At 41.7% G+C, this 13,099-nt stretch overlaps 1 protein-coding gene across 1 annotated transcript in view; it reads left to right on the top strand.

The window, feature by feature from the left end:
• Nucleotides 1-10,032: 10,032 nt before the first annotated feature.
• The window catches only part of LOC132005475 (zinc finger protein 432-like), a 61,498-nt gene continuing 58,431 nt past the window's right edge, over nucleotides 10,033-13,099 (top strand). The window contains exons 1-2 of the mRNA XM_059382648.1: nucleotides 10,033-10,201; nucleotides 11,624-11,779. The gene's annotated coding sequence lies outside the window, so the exon portion shown is untranslated. The remainder of the gene's footprint in view (nucleotides 10,202-11,623; nucleotides 11,780-13,099) is intronic.

Raw genomic sequence — 13,099 nt, 5'->3', positions numbered from 1 at the left:
TCGGGTATGTTGCAGAGCCCCAGCATGCTGGAACAATAAAGCCCGTGCTGTTGTAGAAAGAGCTGCCTTGGTGTCGTTCCTTTGCGCCTCCCTAGGTTGAGGTCTTCTCGACCCTAACAGCTTTTTTTTTCCCATGGGGGAAAAAAGGCCAACTCTTTCAGAATGCCTATTTCTTCACTATCTCATGAATCTTTTAATCTTTGCCCATATTAGGGGTGAACAGAAATCTTATGTCATGTGCACCTGGGTGGCACAGTTGGTCAGTTGTCCAACTCTTGGTTTCAGATACGCTTTCCCTCTCCCTCTGGCCCTCCCCTCTTAAATAAATAAAATCTTGTTTTTAAAAAGATTTTATTTATTTATTTGACAGAGAGTGCACGCATGAGCATGGGCAGCAGCAGGCAGAGGGAGAGGTAGAAGCAGGCTCAATCCTGCAGACTCAATCCCAGGACCCTGGAATCAAGACCCAAGCTGAAGGTAGATGCTCAATGGACTAAGTTAACTATTTGCTTATTGTTCGTGGCAGTCAGGGCTGCCTGAGGGATGCTACACATATGACAGAGGGGGAGCGGATGGAGAGGGGGGTGCAAGGCGCCAGCTTTTGCTTTGTCTTCCGCCAGCCCGGTGCTCCCTCATCATTCCCCCCTGAACAATTTTGACCCTTAAATCTTTAAGGTGGTTGAAGGTCTCATCTTCTTTAACTACTTCCTGCTGAATAGGGGCGTAGAGCTGTCCCTACCTACTCGGGTCAACACTGATCAGTTGAGGGATGTATAAGGAGTTATGACAAGCAGAGGCAGCTGAATCCAGCGCTGACAGTGAAGAAGTGTGTTTCTGCGTGGTCAGGATCTTCTGTCGCTGAAGTCATTGCAGCAATGGAGTCTCGGCACCAGGTAGAGAAACAATGAACAAAGCAACATAACTAAGATTAATAAGGCAATAAAAATGAGAAGTCTGAAAAGGAGATTTAATTGTTGGCCATAGTCCTCCTCCAAACCAGGAACTTAACCAATCACTAAGAGAAGGATCTTGTAGAGCCTTAATCTGGGCATTCATATACTTTATTAGTTCTGTGACAGTTTTGTGGTAGTCTGGGATGTACACACAACATTCTGCTTTGATAACTGTGCATGTGCCACCCTTGCTGCTGTCAGGACATCCTATTTTGTAGGACTGCCTTGCGTATCTGAGACTTCGGTATTAAGTAGGGAGAGGCTATTTAGTGAATCACTGAGTGCCTTTGTAGTATATTTACTAAGGGCTTCTACATGCCACATGACATCCTCTAGTCCCGCAGATGGAACAAAAATGGATGTTAAGTGATCATACCATTTAAAACCCAATCGTGTCTATCTTTGTTTTAAATTGGGGAGATTAACTGGAGTGGTAATGGTTTTAGTAATGCACCCATGAATCCAGGCAAATCCTAAAGTACAGCGAATCCACCCTGGAGGAAGCCAGGGCCACAGGTTGGTTCCTCACATCCAGTGGGTTCTGTTTGGAGCTGACCATCTCATGCCAGGTCACCTCACCCAATCAGTAGCAAAACCTTCAGTAGCCTGGAGTACTATTATTTGGGAACACATTTCTAATGATAGCAATCCTCGATACCGTGTGTTATTTGCCCAAGTATCATATGTATGATTCTTTTGTTCCCAGCATAAAACTGCCTTTTGAGTGAGCTGTCCAATGGATGAGGGTATGAAACACAAATATGTATCCTAGATTTGATATACGCCATCCTTAGTACAGCCATATGGAGGGTCTTGTAATTTAGACCCATATTTGATTGGGGAGTTATGGCTTGACAGCAATCCCCTTTCCTTCCAAGTAGCTCCATGGGCATGTAGTACCAGGAAGGCATATTTGGAGTCAGTGTTAATGTTTTTAGGCTTTGGCAATTGAAAAGTGCTAGTGAGCACTATAGTATACCTAGCTTTTCTTATTCTTTCTATGAAAACTACTGTCATCAGTAAACTGTCATTCGTATTTTTAACAGGGGCATCTAAAATCTGGCCAAATAGAGTAAGCAAGATCAATAACCTCTGAACGGTTTTGCTCTATAGAGAAAGAAGTACAGTGGTCAGGTTCAGGCATACAGGTAAGTAGGTTTAAAGTTAAAACTTAAGTATTATTTCTGGCATATCTGTTAGTGTAGCCCAGTGTTTAATTAGTCGGCCTCCATCATTCATTGGTGGCCTTTGAATTCTAAGACAAATCTGGACCTGATGTGAACTCATTAGTTAGGGGCTGTTCCATAGTGAGCTTTAAGGCTCCTTTTATGAGGACTGTTCTATACTTAGCTAAAGCATCTGTTTGCAATTGCACCTCAACAGAGGTGGCTTCTAGGATAAATATCACTAAGGGATGAAACCATTAAGTAGCCCTTTGAGTGGTCCAGCCTTAACAATATCCTGATTATAGAGGATCACTGGCAAGTGGGAGAAAACTTGGTCGAGATAAGGGGAGTTCCCCATGCATCATCCCATCCAATCATAAAGAAAGTGGGGTCATCCATTATCTCCACAAGTCCATAGTTAATCCTATGGAGTGCGAGAGGCTGGCTTTTAGGCAATTTCATTATCCCAGCCACAAACAAGGTGTTAGTTAAGTTATACAATTGTAGGGGAATCAATCCCATTTTCCAGTTGTTTAATCATGTGCCGTGGGGTCTTGCTAATATACCCACAAAATAATAAGATCGACGAAAGAAGCTACTGTGTAACTTCTCTGAAGTTTACCTCAAATTGTTTAGCTTACAGGAGTCAAGATGGCGGAGAAGTAACAGGCTGAGACTACTTCAGCTAGCAGGAGATAAGCTAGATAGCTTATCTAAAGATTGCAAAAACTGCAAATTCATCGCAGATGGAAGAGAAGAAGAACTGTAATTCTGGAAACAGAAAAACCACCACTTTCTGAAAGGTAGGACTGGAGAAGTGAATCCAAAGCGACGGGAAGATAGACCACGGGGGGAGGGGCCGGCTCCCGGCAAGCAGCGGAGCAACAGAACACAAAATCGGGACTTTTAAAAGTCTGTTCCGCTGAAGGACATCGCTCCAGAGGCTAAACTGGGGCGAAGCCCACGCGGAGTCAGCGTGGCCTCAGGTCCCGCAGGGTCACAGAAGTATAGGGGGTGTCTGAGTGTCACAGAGCTTGCAGGGATTGGAACGGGAAAGCTGGCTACAGAGACAGAGCCGACATTAAGCTCCCAGCTCGGGGGTTACCTTGAACCAGTTGCAGGGTTGGTGAGCTCGGAGCTCGGCCGGAGGTCAGGCTGACGGGAGTAACTGGGCGCTGTTATCTGAGGGCGGACTGAGTAGTGGGGCCTGGGCTCTCGGCTCCTCCAGGCCGGAGACCAGGAGGCCGCCATTTGTATCCCTGTCCTCCAGAACTCTACGGAAAGCGCTCACATAACAAAAGCTCCTGAAAGCAAACCTGAGCGGATTATTCAGCCTGCCCCAGGTAAGAGCGGTGCAATTCCGCCTGGGGCAAAGACACTTGAGAATCACTACACCAGGCCCCTCCCCCAGAAGATCAACAAGAAATCCAGCCAAGACCAAGTTCACCTACCAAGGAGTGCGGTTTCAATACCAAGGAGAGCAGCAGAATTCCAGAGGAGGAGAAAGCAAATCACGGAACTCATGGCTTTCTCCCTGTGACTTTTTTAGTTTTGCAGTTAATTTAATTTTTTTCTTTTTCATTTTTTTCTCTTCTTCTGCTAGAAGTTTTTTAAACTTTTACCCTTTTCTTTTTTAACTAGTTTATCCAATATATATATTTTTTTTCTTTTATATTTTTCTTTATTCATTTTCTTTTTTTAAATTCTTTTCTTTTTTTTTTTCTTTCTTCTTGAACCTCTTTTTATCCCCTTTCTCCCCCCTCACGATTTGGGATCTCTTCTGATTTGGTTAAAGCATATTTTCCTGGGGTTGTTGTTGCTCCTTCATATACTCTTATCTGGACAAAATGACAAGGCGGAAAAACTCACCACAAAAAAAGAACAAGAGGCAGTACCGAAGGCTAGGGACCTAATCAATACAGACATTGGTAATATGTCAGATCTAGAGTTCAGAATGAAAATTCTCAAGGTTCTAGCCGGGCTTGAAAAAAATCATGGAAACAAATGATAATGAAAATACAACGGTTCAAAATCTGTGGGACACAACAAATGCAGTCCTGAGAGGAAAATATATAGCGGTACAAGCCTTCCTCAAGAAACAAGAAAGGTCTCAGGTACACAACCTAACCCTCAACACCTAAAGGAGCTGGAGAAAGAATAAGAAAGTAACTCTAAGCCAGCAGGAGAAGAGAAATCATAAAGATCAGAGCAGAAATCAATGAAATAGAAACCAAAAAAACAATAGAGCAAATCAACGAAACTAGGAGCTGGTTCTTTGAAAGAATTAATAAAATTGATAAATCCCTGGCCAGACTTATCAAAAAGAAAAGAGAAAGGACCCAAATAAATAAAATCATGAATGAAAGAGGAGAGATCACAACTAACACCAAAGAAATACAAACTATTATAAGAACATACTATGAGCAACTCTACGCCAACAAATTTGACAATCTGGAAGAAATGGATGCATTCCTAAAAACTACCACAACTGAACCAGGAAGAAATAGAAAGCCTGAACAGACCCATAACCAGTAAGGAGATTGAAACAGTCATTAAAAATCTCCAAACAAACAAAAGCCCAGGGCCAGACGGCTTCCCGGGGGAATTCTACCAAACATTTAAAGAAGAACTAATTCCTATTCTCCTGAAACTGTTCCAAAAAATAGAAATGGAAGGAAAACTTCCAAACTCATTTTATGAGGCCAGCATCACCTTGATCCCAAAACGAGACAAGGATCCCATCAAAAAAGAGAACTGCAGACCAATATCCTTGATGAACACAGATGTGAAAATTCTCACCAAAATACTAGCCAATAGGATTCAACAGTACATTAAAAGGATTATTCACCACGACCAAGTGGGATTTATTCCAGGGCTGCAAGATTGGTTCAACATCCACAAATCAATGTGATACAACACATCAATAAAAGAAAGAACAAGAACCATATGATACTCTCAATAGACGCTGAAAAAGCATTTGACAAAGTACAGCATCCCTTCCTGATCAAAACTCTCCAAAGTGCAGGGATAGAGGGCACATACCTCAACATCATCAAAGTCATCTATGAAAAACCCACCGCAAATATCTTTCTCAATGAAGAAAAACTGAAAGCTTTTCTGCTAAGGTCAGGAACACGACTGTGATGTCCATTATCACCACTGCTATTCAACATAGTACTAGAAGTCCTAGCCTCAGCAATCAGACAACAAAAGGAAATTAAAGGCATCCAAATTGGCAAAGAAGAAGTCAAATTATCACTCTTTGCAGATGATATGATACTATATGTGGAAAACCCAAAAGACTCCACTCCAAAACTGCTAGAACTTGTACAGGAATTCAGTAAAGTGTCAGGATATAAAATCAATGCACAGAAATCAGTTGCATTTCTCTACACCAACAACAAGACAGAAGAAAGAGAAATTAAGGAGTCCATCCCATTTACAATTGCACCCCAAACCATAAGATAATTAGGAATAAACCTAACCAAAGAGGCACAGAATCTATACTCAGAAAACTATAAAGTACTCATGAAAGAAATTGAGGAAGACACAAAGAAATGGAAAAATGTTCCATGCTCCTGGATTGGAAGAATAAATATTGTGAAAATGTCTATGCTACCTAAAGCAATCTACACATTTAATGCAATTCCTATCAAAGTACCATCCATCTTTTTCAAAGAAATGGAACAAATAATTCTAAAATTTATATGGAACCAGAAAAGACCTCGAATAGCCAAAGGGATATTGAAAAAGAAAGCCAACGTTGGTGGCATCACAATTCCGGACTTCAAGCTCTATTACAAAGCTGTCATCATCAAGACAGCATGGTACTGGCACAAAAACAGACCCATAGATCAATGGAACAGAATAGAGAGCCCAGAAATAGACCCTCAACTCTATGGTCAACTAATCTTCAACAAAGCAGGAAAGAATGTCCAATGGAAAAAAGACAGCCTCTTCAATAAATGGTGTTGGGAAAATTGGACAGCCACATGCAGAAAAATGAAATTGGACCATTTCCTTACACCACACATGAAAATAGACTGAAAATGGATGAAGGACCTCAATGTGTGAAAGGAATCCATCAAAATCCTTGAGGAGAACACAAGCAGCAACCTCTTCGACCTCAGCCGCAGCAACATCTTCCTAGGAACATCGCCAAAGGCAAGGGAAGCAAGGGCAAAAATGAACTACTGGGATTTCATCAAGATCAAAAGCTTTTGCACAGCAAAGGAAACAGTTAACAAAATTAAAAGACAACTGACAGAATGGGAGAAGGTATTTGCAAACGACATATCAGATAAAGAACTGGTGTCCAAAATCTATAAAGAACTTAGCAAACTCAACACCCAAAGAACAAATAATCCAATCAAGAAATGGGCAGAGGTCATGAACAGACATTTCTGCAAAGAAGACATCCAGATGGCCAACAGACACATGAAAAAGTGCTCCATATCACTCGGCATCAGGGAAATACAAATCAAAACTACAATGAGCTATCACCTCACACCAGTCAGAATGGCTAAAATCAACAAGTCAGGAAATGACAGATGCTGGCGAGGATGTGGAGAAAGGGGAACCCTCCTACACTGTTGGTGGGAATGCAAACTGGCGCAACCACTCTGGAAAACAGCATGGAGGTTCCTCAAAATGTTGAAAATAGAACTGCCCTATGACCCAGCAATTGCACTACTGGGTATTTACCCTAAAGATACAAACGTAGTGATCCAAAGGGGCACGTGTACCGAAATGTTTATAGCAGCAATGTCCACAATAGCCAAACTATGGAAAGAACCTAGATGTCCATCAACAGATGAATGGATCAAGAAGATGTGGTATATATACACAATGGAATACTATGCAGTTATCAAAAGAAATGAAATCTTTCCATTTGCGACAACATGGATGGAACTGGGGAAGGCAGGATGGTGATCAATAGCGATATCTTGAGGGACGCCTCTGGTCGCTTTTGACACACGGGAACCTCTGACATATCCTGCTTGGGACGCCACCCAGGAGTCAGGGGGGATTTGGTAATGGACCTTCTTTACATTTCTGGGAGCATGGCCTCAGTAGGCTTCTTCAGTTCCCAACTACCTTGGGGTGCCTTTTAGCCCACTGGAAATAATTTGGATTGCAAAACTTGAGAAAGGACTGAGGTCCTGTAACACTGCATGGCCTCAGTGGGATCTATCAGTTAGATGTCCTCTGCAGGAAACAGGGCAAATGGACCTAGGCCTTTATTGCTCTACACCAGGACCCTGAACTAAGGGGCTTTTGCAGAATGTGTTTGCCCAAATGAGTCCGTTAGTTAGTAAACCCAGGTTGCTGGGCCATCCCTAGCAAAGGGGAATCTGACTTTATTTCTCTCTGTTTCTCCTAATAGATGTGGGGGCTTCTCCCTCACTCACTTCCCCATGTTAATGGCTATAAATGGAGCCAACTGGGGTTAATCTAACTCGAGACAGACCGTAAGGAATAGACCCAAGCAGTTGCCGAAACTCTCTTTGTTTCGGGGAAGTTTCCCTGTCTTCTCTGGCTTGACTTGGACTGCTTAACCCCTCCCCCCTTGCTGGTGGGAAAGCCCAGCATCTGCTCCTCTGTTGGGGCTGATGAGCTCTAAAACTGGGAATCCATTTTCTGCCTCCTGGCAGCACTTTGTTTCTTCTGTTTCGCTCTTCTGTTTCTTTACCAACGTGTGTGCAGCCTGCATAACTAGCCTCTAGATCACGCACCATGGCTCCTTCTCTCTTCACTGTCAAGGAGCAAGAAGAGCAGCCCCTGGACATAACACCCCCCACTCCAGATCTTCCCACTTGTGTCTCAGCTAAACATTCAAAGTGGAGTGGGTCCAGGTGAAATGTAAATCAGTATTGGAGCTAAGTTAAGTTTGTTGGTTTAATTAAGATAAAACGTGGTAACTTTTAAGTTACCAGCAGTAAAATGAAACTTCGAAGTTTACTGAAGGTCAAATAAGCCGTGCTATTTGTTAAAATTCATTAGCAAAGAAATGACTAAACTGATGGTTAATTGTCTGTCTCAAAGTTCGAATGGGTAATTGCTGAAGTAACTTTCAAAGTCTTTGGTAACCTGAAAATTTAAAGTTTTGGTTGGATGACAAATGGAATTAAATTGTGGACATCTAGGTCTTAACAGGATAAAATGCTAAGTCGTTAATTACTGGATGTAGGTTTGTGCTTTTGACTTCTTACTGCAAAGAAACTAAGAGTATTCAAATCTGTTGGTAAACGTGTTTTGCACTTTTCATAAATTTGCACTGTTTCATAAATTTGTCATCTAAAGGATTCTGTTGTAACAGTTCACAATTGGTTAATACTTACTCTTCACTAGAGATTAAGGGGTTTCTAAGAGTATCAAATTCTGCTTAGTGTAACTAAGACTGATCGAAATAAGGGAAACTCTGCAGGAAAGTAGATGATATGTAAGAAAGATTAAAGAAGGGAAATGCATTTTATTAAAGATAAAAGGTTCTGTTTTATTTTGCAGTTCTCTTAAGCTTAAGAGTTACTTTTTTAAAGATTTTGATAGTTTAATATGGGTATACTAACAGTGGATTTTTAACTTGGGGGCTTTATCCATAAATTTATCATAAAGGAAACTTCAGAACAACTTTTCCTGCAAATACAGTTCTCTACACGCAGGGATTTATTTTTCCTCATCTTCCAGGAGTTATATGTTAATTTCGGTTGGATTAGATTTGGTGTTTACATTATGATGACTATGTAAATACCATTTGTAGTTTAGCCATGTAGTGTACTATGATTATTTTTCATTTCTTGTACAATTTTTAATTCTCCCTGGAGTTTTCTTATTTATTCCTCCCAGAAATTCTGGCCCTTGGTTCTCAGAAAGCCCTGCCCTTGGCACTGGATCCAGATGGGAGCCCGCTACCACGTGTGAGTAACTTGCCACCTGGACATCGGCTTGGGACTGCTTTCCTCACCTTGCTGGGCAGTGTGTCTCCCCGCCACCTCTCCTAAGGGAAGCTTAGTTTCTCCCAGTCCTTGTTTTTCACTTCCTTGGATGGCATTATCACTCTCACTGTACCGTGAGAGCTTCTCCAGATATTTTGTTGTCCTCAACAATCTTCCTCTTGGCCTCCATATCCAGTCTGTAGCGTTCCCAGGGTATTTGTCCTTTAGCCTTTATGTTTGCGCTTTTTCCTCTGCTGAAAGACTTTTTAATTTTTGTACGGATACCTAACTTCTAAGATGGCTGCGCCCTGTGTGTTTTCCCAATTATTCTTCGTGCGTAGGGATTTACTTTTCTCGCCAGCCCGCTGAGGCGGACTAGCCTACCCCATGTTTACCTTGTGTAAATTCAAGCTTCTGAAAATCAGTGCAGTTTGCCTCGTAGGATTTTAGGTGCGAGAAATGGGTATTTTCGGTAGGTTTTTACTGTTCCGAGCCTTACCTGGCTTTTCCGGCCAAAACGGCCACTTCGCCTTGTTTACGTCGATTACTGAAGGATGGCCGCCTGGAGGACCGGTGGCCAGATGAGCGCAGACATACTGACTCCAGGAAAAGCCGGAAGTCCAGGCTCTGCAGAAACGTTTCTGGCCCTCGTCAGCCGCCGTCGCTGGCGTGGAGTCCGGGCAGGGGCGCGGCGGGAGTAATCGCGGAAGTGCAGCCTGTGGGATGTTGCGGTGGGGTCCCTAGAAAATCAGGTGTGTGTATGTTTCGGTTTGTGGAGCGGGATGAGAGGACCGAGGTGTTTGTGGCTTCCCGGGTGGTTGGAGGCGCGGGGTCCGTTGGGGAGCGGAAGCAAGTGGGAGCCCGTGAGGGGCTGTCTGTGGGTGCGGTGGCTTTGGAGTCGGTGCTGAAGGATTGTGGGGGTCAGTGATTACAGGTGTGTGGAGATCCCGGTTTCCGCGTTCGTGGTCAGGGTTTGGTTTCTGTCTGTAGCGCCCGGTGACTGAAGACTAGGGAGGGGTGTGTTTTGTCAGTGAAAGTGCTTTCTGCTTCGGATTCGGGTTTTACCCTGCGGCTCAAAGACGAGCTGGGGCGCACGGTCAGCGATCCCTGGTGTGTCGGGATTATTCCGATGGTCGGAGAGGTCCAGGTGTGTTGGCTCCTGAGAGGTTTGTGAAGGCTGAGGCAGGTTGGTGGGTGGGTTGAGGTCCCAAGGTTTCTTTCCCTCCAGTCCAAGCCCCTAGTTTGCTTTTGAGTTTACACATCTTCTCTCGACCCCGCAGTTATGAGAGCTTTGTTGGAGAGAGAGGATTAAAGATTACCCAAGTGGTTTCTACTAAAGATGAGGGTTTTGCCCTTTCTGCAGATTTACTCTGGACGTGTTTGCACACCCACTTGGAAATGTTTCTTTAAGAAACTTCTGTTACAGTATATGCTGTCAGGAAGCAAATCTGTGCCATTTTGACTGGAATCAATCTCTCCATTCATCTAGGTAGAATTAAAGATGTTTATGTTTAAGTAATCTCTACACCCCTTATGGGGCTCAAACTCATAACATTGATAGCAAGAGTAGCATGCTTCACCGACTAAGCCAGCCAGGTGCCCCTAGATAGAATTTAAATACTTAAATATTCAGTTATTACCTTTGAAAGCAGATTATGATTCTCCATTTACCCATACATGTGGTTTCCTGTCCCTCCTGCCCATCGTGATCTTTAATTTTTTTGCCATTGTGAATGGTGTCTTTCAATTTTTTGTTCTCTTTTGATTACTATCTCTTAGAAGAGCAATTACATCAAAAGTACTTATTTTGTTTCTGCTTACTTCACTGAATTCTTAGTATTATGAGCTTCCCATTCCCTATCATTTTTATTAGAATGTTCAAACATAGTTTAAAGAGTTTTACATTTGAACACCTCTTATACCTAACACTTAGATTGTCATCATGATTTTGTTTCCTTCATTCTATATCTATCCATATGTCACTTCTCAATCATTAATCTACCTTTTTACAATTTTTAACATGTATTTCAAAGTAAATAGCAGGCATTTATATATTTCTCCCTGAATGTTTCAGCAAGCATATAATTAGAGTTCTACCTGTAGCAACTACTAATCCTTCTGTCTCTATAGATTTGCCTGTCCTGGACATTTCATATAAACGATGCAAATGCAGTCATATGCTATGTGCACTTTTGTGATTGGTTTCTTTCATTTAATGTAAGAGGGTTTTCCATGTGGTAACATGTATATGTACTTCATTCCTTTTTTATACCTGAATAATACCCCATTGTGTGGAGATAGCACATTTTGGTTGTCCTTTCATCAGCTGAAGAATATTTGGGTTGTTTTGGGTTGTTTCTGCATTTTGGCTGTTATAAATAATGCTCCTATAAACATTTGTTTACAAACTTTTTAAAAAAATTACAGTGTAATTAACCTAGTGTTATTTAATTTGTACAATATGGTAATTCAGCAGTTCCATATATTACTCAGCGATGATCAAGGTAAGTATACTCTTTTTTTTTTTTGAAAAAAATTTTTTTAAAGATTTTATTTATTTATTTGACAGATCACAAGTAGGCAGAGAGGGAGGCAGAGAGAGAGGGGGAAACAGGCTCCCTGCTGAGCAGAGAACCCGATGTGGGGCTAGATCCCAGGACCCTGGGATCATGACCTGAGCTGAAGGCAGAGGCTTTAATCTACTGAGCCACCCAGGCGCCCCAAGGTAAGTATACTCTTAACCACCTTCATCTATTTCACTAGTGCCCCTCCTACCACCTCTCTGGTAGCCATCAGTTTGTTCTCAATGGTTAAGAGTCTTTTTTTTTTTTTGGTTTCTCTCTCTCTCTATTTATTTAAGTAATCTCTGCACCCAACGTGGGGCTTGAACTCATGACCCAAACATCAAGAGTTGCAAGTTTTTTCGACTGAGTCAGCCAGGTGCTCCTGTTTGCCTCTCTCTGTGTTTTTTTGTTCGTTTGTTTTGTTTCTTAAATTCCACAGATGAACGAAATCATATGGTATTTGTCTTTCTCTGACAGGCTTATTTCACTTAGCATTATACTCTGTAGACCCATCCATATTGTTGCAAATGGCAAGATTTCATTCTTGTTTTATGGCTGAATAATATTCCATTATATATGTTATATATCATATAATACTAATATATGCCATATATACCAATAATATTGCATTATGTATTATATATTACATATATAATCTATATATTAGTTATAATAAATGTGTTTTATACACACATGCACATACACGCACACACATATATAACACACCACATTTTCTTTATCCATTCATCTGTCAATGGACATTTAGTTTGCTTCTGTAATTTGGCTGTTGTAAATCATGCTGCAGTAAACCTGGGATGCACATAGCCCTTTGAATTAGTGTTTTCATATTCTTTGGGTAAGTACCCCGGAGTGTAATTGCTAGATCATAAGGTTCTATTTTTAGTCTTTTAAGGAATCTCCATAATGTTTTCCATGGTGGCTATACCAATTTGCATTCCTTCCATCATTGCATGAGGGTTCCTATTTTTCCACATTCCCGCCAATACTTGTTTCTTGTGTTTTTGATTTTTATTATCCTGACAGGTGTGACATGATTTCTCATTGGGTTTTGTGTATAAAGACTTTTGGGTGGACATGCTTTTAATTCTCCTGGATATAATCCTGGTATGAAATTGCTGAATTGCTGGGTCACATGGTAAATATGTTTAACTGTTGGAAGAACTACCAGATTATTCTCCAAAGTGGCTGCATCATTTTGGATTTCCATTAGCAGTTATGCGGGTTCCGTTTCTTCCAGATACTTACAAACACTGTTATTTCCTTTTTTTTTTTTTTTTTTAAGATTTTATTTATTTATTTGACAGAGATCACAAGTAGGCAGAGAGGCAGGCAGAGAGAGAGAGGGGAAAGCAGTCTCCCTGCTGAGCAGAGAGCCCGATGTGGAACTCGATCACAGGACCCTGAGATCATGACCTGAGCCAAAGGCAGAGGCTTAACCCACTGAGCCACCCAGGTGCCCC

This window comes from Mustela nigripes, chromosome 17 (assembly GCF_022355385.1).
Source record: "Mustela nigripes isolate SB6536 chromosome 17, MUSNIG.SB6536, whole genome shotgun sequence".
Lineage (NCBI taxonomy): Eukaryota > Metazoa > Chordata > Mammalia > Carnivora > Mustelidae > Mustela > Mustela nigripes.
Note: the sequence above shows the minus strand (reverse complement) of the source record. Positions and strands in the feature narration are given on the sequence as shown.